Raw genomic sequence first — 15,123 nt, forward strand, 5'->3', positions numbered from 1 at the left:
CAGTAGTGGGTGTTCCGCAGCGGGTCTTAAAAAGCGGCTAGGTAGGGGTAAATCTCAATTGTTCTCCTCGTGTACTCTCTGTTGTCTCCTCGCCTCCTTCTCAAAACACATTGGATGAGAAATTCAAAGGGGAGGGACATTTGGCTTTCTCATCCAATGGATTTTGAGAAGGCGAGGAGAGCAGAGACAGGACGCGAGGAGTTAGTAATTGAGTTTCTCCTTAAATAGTCAAATGAACAATTCTCAGAGTCCCATGTATGAGAGTAGGGTGATGTCACTGGCAACCAATCAAAAGTGCGCTACGAGGAAGAGTGAAGCAAGTGTAGACGGATGATAACATTCTCAGATTAGAAATTCGTTCATCCTGTTTCGTCTTTAATGCGTTCTTCTCCGCCTATTTATGCAGAAAATACAGTCATAACCACTGTAGTAGTTGCATGAAATTTAATAGTTTAATAATGATTGTTTTTTCAGGGGCTAACTGGTTTATAGTGATTCATATTATGCAGCTAGGCTATGATATTACAATGGTAATGCATAATCTACAATAGCCTATTATATAACGGTTATGGCCACAGGTGCCTTCAATTAGCCTGTCTGTGATTCATGTTCATTGGAAATGATCTTGACAATTTGCTCATTTAGGGATGTATCATGGATAATTATAGTCATGTGATGTCCTGCTCCAGAATAGCCATGCCTAGGTTCTCCCTAGTAGATACTGTATAACAAGGCTCATGTCTCTGCATATAAGACCCTGAAACAATACCCTACTCAAGATATTTTGATGTAGGGCTATGGCTTAGGCACGTATATTATATGGACATGTAAAGGTTCATATGAAAGGGCGCATGTCTCTGCTTATAAGACCCTGAACCAATACCCTACTCAAGATGCTGTGATGTGTGGCTTGCACATCTAGGTTACATGGACATATACTTGTTCATTATAGCCTGTATACATTCTTCTTGGATATGCACTGAGTGTACAAAACATGATGAACATTAGGCTCTTTCCATGACCTAGATTGACCAGGTGAAAACTAAGATCCCTTATTGATTTCACTTGATAAATCCACTTCAATCAGTGTAGATTAAGAGGAGACCAGTGCATTTCTTTTTATGCCTTGAGATGATTGAGGCGTGGCTTCATAACTTTTCGGATTTGAAGAAAATGGCAGAATATATTCAGCTGAAGTCCGATGAAAGCGGATACAGATTCATTGCTTTAACTAATTATGACAAATGTTAAGAAAATGTTGAAAAATGTAATAAAGTAATGCCTTTTGGCTGACAATTTGTTAGCTACGCTATCCTTACGAACCGCATAGCATTATAGCAGTATGTACCGGTATGTTAGCTAGTTACCTAACGTTATTTGGCTACCAATACATTCAACTTGCCAGGCAGTATATTAACTATCTGCTATCTATCAAACTACCCAGTGTTTATTGAGTTGATTATTTACATCAAATCAAAGTTTATTTGTCACGTGCGCCGAATATAACAGGTGTAGAACTTACAGTGAAATGCTTACTTACAGGCTCTAACCAACAGTGCAATTAAAACAAAAACAAACAAAAAAGGTATTTGGTGAACAATAGGTAAGTAAAGAAATAAAAACAACAGTAAAAAGACAGTGAAAAATAACAGTAGCGAGGCTATATTCAGTAGCGAGGCTATATACAGGCACTGGTTGGTCAGGATAATTGAGGTAGTATGTACATGAATGTATAGTTAAAATGACTATGCATATATGATGAACAGAGAGTAGCAGCAGCGTAAAAGAGGGGTTGGGTAGGGGCACACAATGCAAATAGTCCGGGTGGCCATTTGATTACCTGTTCAGGAGTCTTATGGCATGGGGGTAAAAACTGTTGAGAAGCCTTTCTGTCCTAGACTTGGCACTCCGGTAATGCTTTCCATGCGGTAATAGAGAGAACAGTCTATGACTGGGGTGGCTGGAGTCTTTGACCATTTTTAGGGCCTTCCTCTGACACCGTCTGGTGTAGAGGTCCTGGATGGCAGGCAGCTTAGCCCCAGTGATGTACTGGGCCATACGCACTACCCTCTGTAGTGCCTTGCGGTCGGAGGCCGAGCAGTTGCCGTACCAGGCAGTGATGCAACCAGTCAGACCATACACTCAATGTTACGGCTGTAGAACCCTTTGAGGATCTGAGGACCCATGCCAAATCTTTTTAGTTTCCTGAGGGGGAATAGGCTTTGTCGTGCCCTATTCACGACTGTCTTGGTGTGTTTGGACCATTCTAGTTTGTTGGTGATGTGGACACCAAGGAACTTGAAGCTCTCAACCTCCTCTACTACAGCCCTGTCGATGAGAATGGGGGCATGCTCGGTCCTCCTTTTTCTGTAGTCCACAATCATCTCCTTAGTCTTGGTTACGTTGAGTGATAGGTTGTTATTCTGACACCACCCGGCCAGGTCTCTGACCTCCTCCCTATAGGCTGTCTCGTCGTTGTCAGTGATCAGGCCAGGATCCGGTTGCAGAGGGAGGTGTTTAGTCCCGGGATCTTAAGCTTAGTGATGAGCTTTGAGGGTACTATGGTTTTGAATGCTGAGCTGTAGTCAATGAACAGCATTCTCACGTAGGTGTTCATTTTGTCCTGGTGGGAAAGGGCAGTGTGGAGTGCAATAGATATTGCATAATTTGTGGATCTGTTGGGGCGGTATGCAAATTGGAGTGTGTCTAGGGTTTCTGGGATAATGGTGTTGTTGTGAGCCATTACCAGCCTATCTGTAACGTTTGTCGCCGGAAGGAGACCAAGGTGCAGCGTTGTAGTAAGTGTTCATGATACTTTAATTACTCAGAACACTAAACAAAAACAACAAAATAATAATGAACATCACGTTCTGCAGGCTTCACAGAGCTAACAAAAAACAAGATCCCACAAACAACAAAAGGAGAATGACAACTTATACGTGATCCCCAATCAGAGACAACGATAAACAGCTGCCTCTGATTGGGAACCACACTCGGCAAAAACCAAAGAAATAGAAAACGTAGAATTAAATAAACTAGAATGTCCACCCTAGTCACACCCTGGCCTAACCAAAATAGAGAATAAATGGCCAGGGCGTGACACTTTCAAAGCACTTCATGGCTAAGGACGTGAGTGCAATGGGTCGGAAATCATTTAAACCTTAGTGTTCTTGGGCACAGGGACAATGGTGGTCTGCTTGAAACATGTTGGTATTACAGACTCAGTCAGTGACTGGTTGAAAATGTCAGTGAAGACTCTTGCCAGTTGGTCAGCGCATGCTCAGAGTACACGTCCTGGTAATCCATCTAGCCCTGAGGCCTTGTGAATGTTGACCTGTTTAAACGTCTTACTCACGTCGTCTACGGAGAGCGTGATCACACAGTTGTCCGGAACAGCTGATGCTCTCATGCATGCCTCAGTGTTGCTTGCCTCGAAGTGAGCATAGAAGTGATTTAGCTCATCTGGTAGGCTAGTGTCACTGGGCAGCTTCCCTTTGTAGTCTGTAATAGTTTGCAAGCCCTGCCACATAAGAAGAGCATCGGAGCCGGTGTAGTACAAATCAATCTTAGCCCTGTATTGATGCTTTGCCTGTTTGATGGTTCATCGGAGGGCATAGCAGGATTTCTTATAAGCTTCCGGGTTAGAGTCCCGCACCTTGAAAGCAGCAGCTCTACCCTTTAGCTCAGTGTGAATGTTGCCTGTAATCCATGGCTTCTGGTTGGGGTATGTACGTACAGCCGCTGTGGGGACTACGTCCTCGATGCACTTATTGATAAAGCCAGTGACTGATGTGGTGTACTCTTAGATGCCATCGGAATAATTCTTGTTCCAGTCTGTGACCTGCAGTTTAGCATCTGCTTCATCTGACCACTTTTTTATCGACCGAGTCACTGGTGCTTCCTGCTTTAATTTTTGCTTGTAAGCGGGAATCAGGAGGATAGAATTGTGGTCAGATATACCAAATGTAGGGCGAGGGAGAGCTTTGTACGCATCTCTGTGTGTGAAGTACAGGTGATCTAGAATTATTTTCCAACTCTGGTTGCACAACACATCATGTTGATAGAAATTAGGTAGAACTGATTTAAGTTTCCCTGCATTAAAGTCTCCGGCCACTAGGTGCGTCAGCTCTGGGTGTGCAGTTTCCTGTTTGCTTATTTCCTTATACAGCTGACTGAGTGCGGTCTTAGTGCCAGCATCCGTCTGTGGTGGTAAATAAACAGCCACGGAAAGTATAGCTGAAAACTCTCTAGGCAAATAGGGTGTCCTGCATTTTATCACAGGATACTCTACTTCAGGTGAGCAAAATTCCTTAGTTCCTTAGATTTCGTGCACCAGCTGTTGTTTACAAATATGCACAGACCCCTCCCCCCCAGCGTATATCCCACTAGCTGAATATCTATGTCATCATTCAGCCACGATTCCGTGAAACATAAGATATTACAGTTTCTGATGTCCTGTTGGTAGGATATTCGTGATCGTACCTTGTCTAATTTATTGTCCAGTGATTGCACGTTGGCGAGTAATATTGATGGTAACGGCAGCTTTCCCACTTGCCTTCTGCGGATCCTTACGAGGCACCCAGCTCTGTGTCCTCTGTACCTGTGTCACTTCCTCTTGCAAATAACTGGGATGTTGGCCTTGTCAGGTGTTCGGAGAATGTCCTTTGCGTTCTGCTTGTTGAAGAAAAAATCTTAATCTAATCCGAGGTGAGTGATCACTGTCCTGATATCCAGAAGCTCTTTTTTTGCCGTAAGATATGGTTGCAGAAACATTATGTACAAAAAAAGTTACAAAAAACACATCATAGTCCAATTGATTGGGCGCCCGTAAAACTGCTGCCATTTCTTCCGGCGCCACGATTCAATGGCTATCTACTTCGATTTCAGAGCACTCTCGCACAGAATAACTGATGAATTTACGAGTGCTCAACACCCATTGAATATGGCCCAGTGTCAGTAAATGTTGGCAAAAAAAAGCATAACTAAATTGTTCCCAGCAGCACAGGTACAGTCACCAACGCTCTGGATAACATGAAAACAGCCTATCCAGCTCTGCTAGGGCGAGTAAAATGGTCAGAGTGAGGTGTTCTCTCATTTGTGTCTGGAAGTAGCTAGCAAGCTAGCCAGTTAGCTTGGGTGCTTGACTGCCGTTGTGAGGGCAGAACGCTCGGATCAACCCTACTCTTTGGCCAGAGCGTCCAGTGTGTGCTCTGAATTTACAAACGGACAATCTGACGCTCTGAATTTAGAGGGCACACTCCAGATTGAATTTACGAATGTTTAGCTAGTCATTTGTAAAACTAACAATCTAGCAACAGCATCAACTTCAGGTAGGCAGTCAAAGCTCTGGTATGCTCAACTTAAACAATACCGTTCATTTCCAGTATACTAAAATTAACTAATAGTACATAGTATGTAGTATATACTTATTAAGTATGTAGTATACAGTATGTTAGTATGGGTATTCGAACACAGCTATGGATTATGTATGTGTGCCATTCATAGGGTGAATGGGCAAGACAAAATATATACACTCAACCGTTTCCTGTGTGTATCAAGAATGGTCCACCACCCAAAGGACATCCAGCCAACTTGACACAACTTTGGGAAGCATTGGAGTCAACATAGGCCAGCATCCATGTGGAACACTTTCAACACCTTGTAGAGACCATGAATTGAGGCTGTTCTGAGGGCGCTATATTGTAATTATTTCGCCACTATGGCCTATTTATTGCCTTACCTCCCTTACCCTACCTCATTTGCACACACTGTATATAGACTTTTTCTATTGTATTATAGACTGTATGTTTGTTTATTCCATGTGTAACTCTGTGTTGTTGTTTGGGTTACACTGCTTTGCTTTATCTTGGCCAGGTCGCAGTTGTAAATGAGAACGTGTTCTCAACTAGCCTACCTGGTTAAATGAAGGTGAAATAAACATTTTTTTAAATTAAAAGGGGGGGGTTGGGAGGCGGTGCAACTCAATACTAGGAAGTTCTTAATATTTTGTACACTCAGTGTGTGTCCTTTCAAGAATCAATTAACCCCTATTATAAAAGTATGGTCCACCAGGACAACACGTCCACCATGGTTTGATACAAGTCTATTACTGTAAAATAACTTTTTTAAGTTTTATTTATTCAAGAATGATCTAATGTAATCTATTACAAAAAATAAAGCAAACGGGATGGAATATGGACAAAAAATGCACAAAATTCTTCCTGTCTCTCCTATACAGGAACACTAACAAAAATAATTTGCAGAAACCCGTTACTGAAGACGGAGTCATCTATGATTCTCCAAATTATATTTTAAAAGAGGAAGCTAATTATTTTAGGCAGATGTTCTCTTTTCCGTCTCATCCTCTCCCACTGAATGAAGATTACGGTAAGGAATTCTTTCCAAATAATATAAAAAATGGAAAATTAACAAATGTACAGAAAGATCAGTGCGAAGGCCAAATTAGAGCAATAACTATTTGAGGCTATTAAATCCTTTCAGTCTGGAAAAACCCTAGGGCTTGATGGCATACCGGTAGAGGTATATCAAGTATTTTTTGATATACTAAAAGCTCCATTTGTCACGCCCTGACCTTAGAGAGCCTTTTATTCTCTAATTTGGTTAGGTTGGGGTGTGACTAGAGTGGGTACTCTAGGTTTTGTATTTCTATGTTGGCCTGGTATGGTTCCCAATCAGAGGCAGCTGTCTATCGTTGTCTCTGATTGGGGATCATATTTAAGCAGCCTTTTTTCCCACTGGGTTTTTGTGGGATCATATTTCTGTGTAGTTGCCTGTGAGCACTGCTTGAGCTTCACATTTCGTTTGCTGTTTATTGTTTTTGTGAGTTTCCTTTATTAAACATGTGGATCCCAAATCACGCTGCTGAGTATATTTCCAGTTCGTACGACGATCGTGACACCATTGTTAGATTGTTTTATCCACTCCTATAGAAATGGTAGTCTGCCAGGTACTCAGCAGGAAGGTCTGATTTTTCTATTACTAAAACAAGACCCAGATGGCAAATATAAAGACCCAGTCCATCTAAAACACTGGAGGCCCCTTACACTTCAATGTGTGATGCAACAATACTAGCAAAATGCATAGCACTCAGAATTAAAAGGGTTTTACCAGGTATTGTTCATCCTGATCAGACAGGTTTTTTACATGGACGATACATTGGAGATAATATACAATAACTACTAGAAATAATAGAACATCATGAAACATACAGTGGGGAGAACAAGTATTTGATACACTGCCGATTTTGCAGGTTTTCCTACTTACAAAGCATGTAGAGGTCTGTAATTTTTATCATAGGTACACGTCAACTGTGAGAGACAAAAACAAAAGAAATCCAGAAAATCACATTGTATGATTTTTAAGTAATTAATTTGCATTTTATTGCATGACATAAGTATTTGATCACCTACCAACCAGTAGGAATTCCGGCTCTCACAGACCTGTTAGTTTTTCTTTAAGAAGCCCTCCTGTTCTCCACTCATTACCTGTATTAATTGCACCTGTTTGAACTCGTTACCTGTATAAAAGACACCTGTCCACACACTCAATCAAACAGACGCCAACCTCTCCTCAATGGCCAAGATCAGAGAGCTGTGTAAGGACATCAGGGATAAAATTGTAGACCTGCACAAGGCTGGGATGGGCTCCAGGACAATAGGCAAGCAGCTTGGTGAGAAGGCAACAACTGTTGGCGCAATTATTAGAAAATGGAAGAAGTTCAAGATGACGGTCAATCACCCTCGGTCTGGGGCTCCATGCCAGATCTCACTTCGTGGGGCATCAATGATCATGAGGAAGGTGAGAGATCAGCTCAGAACTACATGGCAGGACCTGGTCAATGACCTGAAAAAAGCTGGGACCACAGTCTCAAAGAAAACCATTAGTAACACACTACGCTGTCATGGATTAAAATCCTGCAGCGCACGCAAGGTCCCCCTGCTCAAGCCAGCGCATGTCCAGCCTGTCTGAAGTTTGCCAATGACCATCTGGATGATCCAGAGGAAGAATGGGAGAAGGTCATGAGGTCTGATGAGACAAAAATATAGCTTTTTGGTCTAAACTCCACTCGCCGTGTTTGGAGGAAGAAGAAGGATGAGTACAACCCAAAGAACACCATCCCAACCGTGAACCATGGAGGTGGAAACATCATTCTTTGGGGATGCTTTTCTGCAAAGGGGACAAGACGACTACACCGTATTGAGGGGAGGATGGATGGGGCCATGTATCGCGAGATCTTGGCCAACAACCTCCTTCTCTCAGTAAGAGCATTGAAGTTACTAAGGAGTGGCTCCGTAAGAAGCATCTCAAGGTCCTGGAGTGGCCTAGCCAGTCTCCAGACCTGAACCCAATAGAAAATCTTTGGAGGGAGCTGAAAGACCGTATTGCCCAGCGACAGCCCCGAAACCTGAAGGATCTGGAGAAGGTCTGTATGGAGGAGTGGGCAAAATCCCTGCTGCAGTGTGTGCAACATTACAGACATGCTTTGTAAGTAGGGAAACCTGCTTACAAAATGTTCTCCCCACTGTATAAGAAGCCAGGAATGGTATTTATAGCGGATTTTTAAAAGGCATTTGATAAAGTAAGACTGGATTTTACTTCTAAATGCCTGGATTTTTTTCAATTTCGGTAATTCTCTTATAAAATGGGTAAAAATAATGTATATAGTAAATAATGGCTACTTCTCAGAGAGTTTTGAATTGTCAAGAGGAGATAAACAAGGGTGTCCGCTGTCACCATATCTATTCGTTATGGCCATCGAAATGCTAGCTATTAAAATCAGATCCAAGAACAACATTAGAGGATTAGAAATCCAAGGCTTAAAAACAAAGGTGTCCATGTATGCCGATTACTCAAGTTTTATGTTAAGACCGCAAGCTAGATCCCTGCAATGTCTCATTAAAGGTCTCGATAACTTAGTCATATCTCAGTTTACTCACTTACTTATGGCGTTGCCTACTCCTGATTTGTTTTTCAAATCATATGAGCAAAAAAATATTTCACTTTGTCTGGGACGCTAAACCAGACAAAATAAAACGTGCCTATCTATATAATGAATATGAATTGAGTGGGTTAAGATTAAATATAAAAGCACTAAACCTCTCTGTAAAAGCTTCACTCATTATTTGAATCCTAATGGTTCTCAACTAGATTAATAAGAAAAGCTCATCCATTGTTTAAAAATTGCCTTTTTGCCTTTTTTCAAAGAATCTGTCTTTTTCAAACAAGCATTGCAGAGCTGGCTACAATTTCAATTTCATCCCCCTGAAAAGATAGAACAAATATTACAAAAAAATTATATTACTGAACTCAAATGTGCTAGTTGATAAAATACCTGTATTTATGTGAAAGATGTTTGAAAGGGGTATTTTGTTCTTAAATTATATTGTTATGTCCTTCATGGAGTTATCAGAATTGTATGGGAAGGTCTGCTCAATCCAATAATACAACCAATTGATTACAGCATTGCCCCAAAAATGGAGGAGGCGGGTGGCAGTGGGAGAAGGTAGGGAACTGGTCTGTCTGCCCAATATAAAGGATAAAAACTGGAGGAATAAAAATAGCATAAATAGGAAAGTATACCAGTTTCATTTGAGGACCAGGATGTTGACAACTGCCATACAGATTGCAAAATAGTTGGGAAGAGATTTTTGATGTACCAATTTCATGGTATGAGTTGATATATTAAACAACGCAAGATTCAAAACTTCGTGCTTTTCAGCTAAAATTATTATATAGAATTCTTGCCACCATCAAAATGTTGAATATTTGGGGCATAAAATCATCGAAGCTCTGCAGATTTTGTTGTGAGGATACAGAATCAATAGACCATTTATTTTGGTATTGCCCTCAGGTAGCCTGTTTCTGGTCTCAGGTTCAGGAATGGCTGAAAATGCATAGCATTGACCTAAAATTGACCCTAGAAATAGTAATGTTAGGAGATCTGGAGAGACTGGGTCAGTCAGTTACTAATATACTAATACTCTTAGTAAAAGTATTTATCTTCAACACACAATCTGTAGATTCTATTCGATTAGATAGATTGAAATTGTATGTTAAACATCATAGCATAGTTGAAAGATATGTGTTGCGTAGAAACACGAAGTGGGTGGCCAGCAGAGATAGATGGGATGGGCTGAGGGTTGGTATGTGGAATTGGAGACAAGTGAGAGTGGAGTTGCTGTGTGTGAGAGAGTATGATGGTCAAAAGATAAAATTAAAAAAAGTCAAAATAAAACTTTTTAAAGTTAGTTTTGATTAACTACACAAAGTTGGCTGCCCATCCCATCCAGTCAATTCTGACAAGGGATAGCAGGTCAATGACGCAAAGACTTTGAAAACCTGTCCAAGAAAATAGGGTTATAGTGCTGCTTGTTTACACACACAAACAAAAGTTACCCCTGAAGCCTGTAAAAAATGTGAGGTAATATTGTTGTTGGGTAATTAAGTGGCAGCGGGCCCGTTGAGAAAAGTGCCAACTTGGCTAAGAGCACATGCTCCCATATGACAGGACACATGTCGTAGGGAGAGGGTCTCACCGAGACTCTCTATTTATACCCGTTGGCAGCCTTGAACAATGCAGGACATTTCTTATTGCTTCTATTGTTAGCAGCTGCACAGAGGGGGTATTTATAAATGTGTGGCTGGAGCTGATCAAAGCCCCATCCAATTTGAATTATCTGAGACCTGGCCATGAATAATTGTTCACCCCGCAAGACCCTAGTATAATCGTATCAATGTCCACACTTAAGTGTATGGTATCATGGTTTGATAGAGAGTGTGATTGGTGTCGTTGATGTTTTGTGATGTTATGTTACGTTACGTTATGTTTATCCCATAAACTATTTCACCTGACATTATGCTAAAACTGTAAAGGCAGTAACCTACTCCTGGTGTTATTGTTTTTGCTGAATGTGCTAAAAATGGATGCAGGTGTAGATACAGGAAATACAACACGTTCAGATTTACATAACATTCGAATTAATACTCATAGTCAATGTTGAAATAGCATCGGCAGTTGGTGATATCACAGCCGGGTTGTGTTGTTATGAATATGTGTCACTGTTAAAGGGGAATTTCACCCAGGGGAAATCTGGGATTGTTTTCATCATGTCTGGTGTCCATTTCTAGGACAGTGAGATGTGTTTCACACATAATTGCCCAGGAGTAAGGCAGGTCTGGGCTTTGCATGCTGAATTGATATCACGGCCTCTGGTGTATTTATGGGGGGGGGGGGGGGGGCTGACAATAAATGTAGTCCTGCTTTTTGGCATTTTGCAAAGGCTCTATGTGATGCTGATCGCACTATAAGTTTTGCGCATGTAGATATGGTTGTCCTTATTCAATAGAGCCTTTGGACATCTTTCAGCGATGTTCTTATCAGCAGATTCATTGCTAATTATACAAGCTGACACAATTTTTCCGTATTTGAAAGACTACAACTCGTATGGGCGGTGCTTCGTGCTCTGGCCCCGTCCTGCCCCAAAGGCAGACTTTTTTTTAAAGGGAGGCGGACACAATCCATTTGGCAAAACGGAAATAACTGACCAGAGCACAATGGCTTCAAGTGACTCCTCTCATCAACACGAATTCGAAGATGGAGCTTTTTCTTTTTAGCTACATGGTGACATTCAACCATACATGTTTCAACCGGAATATAGCGAAGAGGATTTGAAACAAGGAGTTGGATTTTGCTCAGGCTCAGCTACAGCCATTTACAGCACCAAGAGGGCAGATGACAAATACGGTGGCTAGTAAGTCATTTTTCCTGCAAGCCACCTAGATATCTTTAGTTTATCTACTGAAACCCATATTGTGTATTACTGACGAACATACTTTTGTGTTACAGTGGGGGGACATCATGTTTTTTCCCAGTTTGCTAACTTTAGCTAGCTAGCTAGCTAAATTAGCTAAACAATACAGGTAGTCATATCCATGACAAAAAATTGAAGAGGTTTTACCATGAGAGATTTATTGTATCTCGATTGTAAAACCTCTTCTCTTTTTAGTCGTAGATATGGCTACTTAACATCAAGTGATAACGTTACAACCACCTACCTAAAACTAGGTTTATCAGCAAACGTTAGCACATGACTGGAGTTGGCTAGCTAGTTAGCCTGGCACCTGCTAACTTATTACTATGCACCAGGCCTCCCTTATGTAACTTTTTAGCAAACATGTAACATCAGCAACTGTAAATAGTTTTACTAGCTAGCTATGTAACATAATTGACAATGACCATGGAAGCATTTCAAAATCACTAAATTATAGGCATGGCGCAAAATAAGATTCCAAACAGATGTGAATAACAATTATAGACTATGCAGCAAGCTAACTACTTAAGTTTACTAGCTAACAGTGAGGAGAAAAAAATAATACAACAATTTAAATGTTGTAAATCTCTAAAAATGCTAAGCTGGTTTTACTATAAAAAAGATTTGCCCAAGCATGCCTGTTAGACATCGCTGTAGCTAGATACTCTGCCTACCTACTTACCTAGGTACATTTGTACTGTCTAGTCACTGTGTAAAGGTTGAAGGCTATGCCATATTTCTTTCTATTAGGCTAGATATTGTTCTAAATGTAATCTATGTGCCTATGCACATGTTTGCATGTTCAAGTAGTCTACCCTAATAGTGTTATGCTGGCACAGTTCAACTGTTGTTTAAACTGTGCAATGGAGTATCATTTATTATCTTTTTTTTGTCTTACAGGCAATACTGTGTGGTGCCTGGGCTTCTTTCTAGAGTGGATTCTTAGAGAGAGAAGTAATTCCTTTGCCTGCGCATGTCATTGTAGAACTGACTCCTGTGAACTGTATCCCTCTCGATGGATTGGACATTATGCTGGATTTCAAGCAGAAGATGACTCAAGAGGAGCTGAATGGCAGTTTGATCATGACAACACACCTCCCACAGCTATACATTTGTTCTCTGAACTTACTGTATGTTTCTTTGGAATGGCAATTTTATCATGACCACATCACCCATCATCTGCTGATCATCAGTTCTCTTAGCTACAAATTGATACACCCGACAATGTGATTTAACCAAATATGTTTGGTATCCATTACTGGGAGTTACAGGATAGGTACTGTTTGGTGTAGCACGGCATTTTTGATGGTGTCTTCATCCTCGGTTTATGGAAACAGGAGTCTCAGAAAATGTCCATGTCCAGTTGCAGGGGTTCAGTTTGAGTTTAGAAAATGCTCATTTATTGTAACAAATACTTAGCTATATAGACAATTATAGTGTTTTCCAGACAAGGGTGGAATAGATGGCTACCAGATTGAGTTACTCTTATTCGTTAACATTAGCTAGCTTATGCTTACGCTAGCTAACATTAGTCCAAGATAGAACAAACAGACAAACAAACATGCTTACTCTGCTGAAGGTAGCTACCAGTCTAGGAGTGACTACCATGGCATTGGCGAAATTGATTGACAGTGTGTATCCAAAAGATAGCTAGCAATATGATTTTGCTGATGGCTTTCAGAGTTCAATACAAGACTGTAATGTTTGCTAACGTAGATAATTTAACTAGTCCAGCTAACGTTACGCTACCTCGAATTGAGAATCTTTCATTTTGTTGTGAAAGGAGAAAACGATGGTATCGCATCACTTCTCAGCTATCGTCTAAATGGATTCCCCATCTGTTCAGTCTGAAAATCCCTCTGATAATCATTCTTCATATCCGCAAACCACTGGCAGCATCTGGATAAATCTCTGGTAGGTAGAAAGGTGAACGATAACACATTTTTGCGCTTGTTTGTAATTAGGACTGCCAGACAGAAGACCACGCGGGCATGATGACAAACGTTAGTTAAAAAACAAAAGTATAAAAAAAATGTGCCTGGAGAAGTTCTGAGATTTCTGTGTGTTGTAAACAACGCCATGAACCAAGTTTGTGGGCACACCCCATCTACCTAACGGCGCTATCTGCATTCACTATGAATGCTGCCCTTACAAAAAAAACAGTGCCATTTGGAAACTGAAGTAAAAGTGCAGTAACTGCAGTTATACTGCACTCTAACTGCATTTGCACTGCAAAATTACTGCAGTAAAAAAAAAGTAATTTTGGACGCAGTATTTGCAGCATACTGCTGTTACACTGCACTATAATTGCAGTTATACTGCACTCTGACTGCAATCTTTTTTTGTAAGGGTGGACTGTGGTTCACTATGAGCAGACGAATACACAGGAATTCAAAACTTCCAGATTCTACGGTAAAATGAAAATGCGCTCTTTCTAGTTTGTGGTTTGGATAATGTTGATGTTTATGACAAAAATGTAATGTTGTCAATAAAATAATGACTATATGCTGTGACAGAGCCAGTGTGAAATTCCCCTTTCATGTTCATGAAAAGCACTTACAGTAATTGTCCCAGGTTGAATAAACATAACAATTAATCACCAACCCTGAATCAATATTCATCTTAGTCACATTTTACAATAGTAACCAAAATAATATCACCAGACCATTCTTGATGATGATCTCCTATTGTTTTCTGTGGTAGGTGTGCACCATTCAGGACAGCAAAGGCTATGCAGCCTACTTGTCAGGTGCTAGTGAAAGCCACAACTATTTCCACTGGTAAAAAAACTAAGTGATTTTGTTATATTCTAAAGCCTCTTCCAAAATACACAACACGGTTGTACTCTGGGATTTCTGAAAAATACACAACAAATGACTCAGCATAGCAGATTCATCAGCTTTCCCCAGTAAAACCCATGCTAACACTGACAGTGTGGCTGATGTGCTTTTTGCAAACTGAGCCAGTTTGTCTGGTTACAAAACATGGAATAAAAGTACAGGTCAACGTTGGTTGGAGGATTGTCACACTGATGTTAGTGAGGTATTTTGAAAGGCTAGTTTGTCCTATAGAATGGTTTAGCTTTATGCGCATAGATTCTATGTTTGTCAAACCTAGAAATAGCTCAGATAAACTGCATGAATGCTGTGGAACCTATACTCTAAAAACAAATAGTTATATATAGTGCCAAATAAAGTTTGTTATAAAGAACCATGCTCTTAAGGTTCTAAATGGAACCTGTATGGTATTATAAAGAACCCTATCCTACGGTTCTATAAATAACCATTAAAAA

The 15,123-nt window shown here is 40.6% G+C and overlaps 1 long non-coding RNA gene across 1 annotated transcript; it reads left to right on the forward strand.

The window, feature by feature from the left end:
* Positions 1-11,519: 11,519 nt before the first annotated feature.
* LOC139406975 (uncharacterized) lies at positions 11,520-14,346 on the forward strand. The gene is made up of 2 exons (XR_011634045.1): positions 11,520-11,771; positions 12,732-14,346. It is a non-coding gene; the product is annotated as an uncharacterized lncRNA (long non-coding RNA).
* Positions 14,347-15,123: the final 777 nt, after the last annotated feature.

This window comes from Oncorhynchus clarkii, chromosome 4 (assembly GCF_045791955.1).
Source record: "Oncorhynchus clarkii lewisi isolate Uvic-CL-2024 chromosome 4, UVic_Ocla_1.0, whole genome shotgun sequence".
In the NCBI taxonomy this organism is placed as follows: domain Eukaryota; kingdom Metazoa; phylum Chordata; class Actinopteri; order Salmoniformes; family Salmonidae; genus Oncorhynchus; species Oncorhynchus clarkii.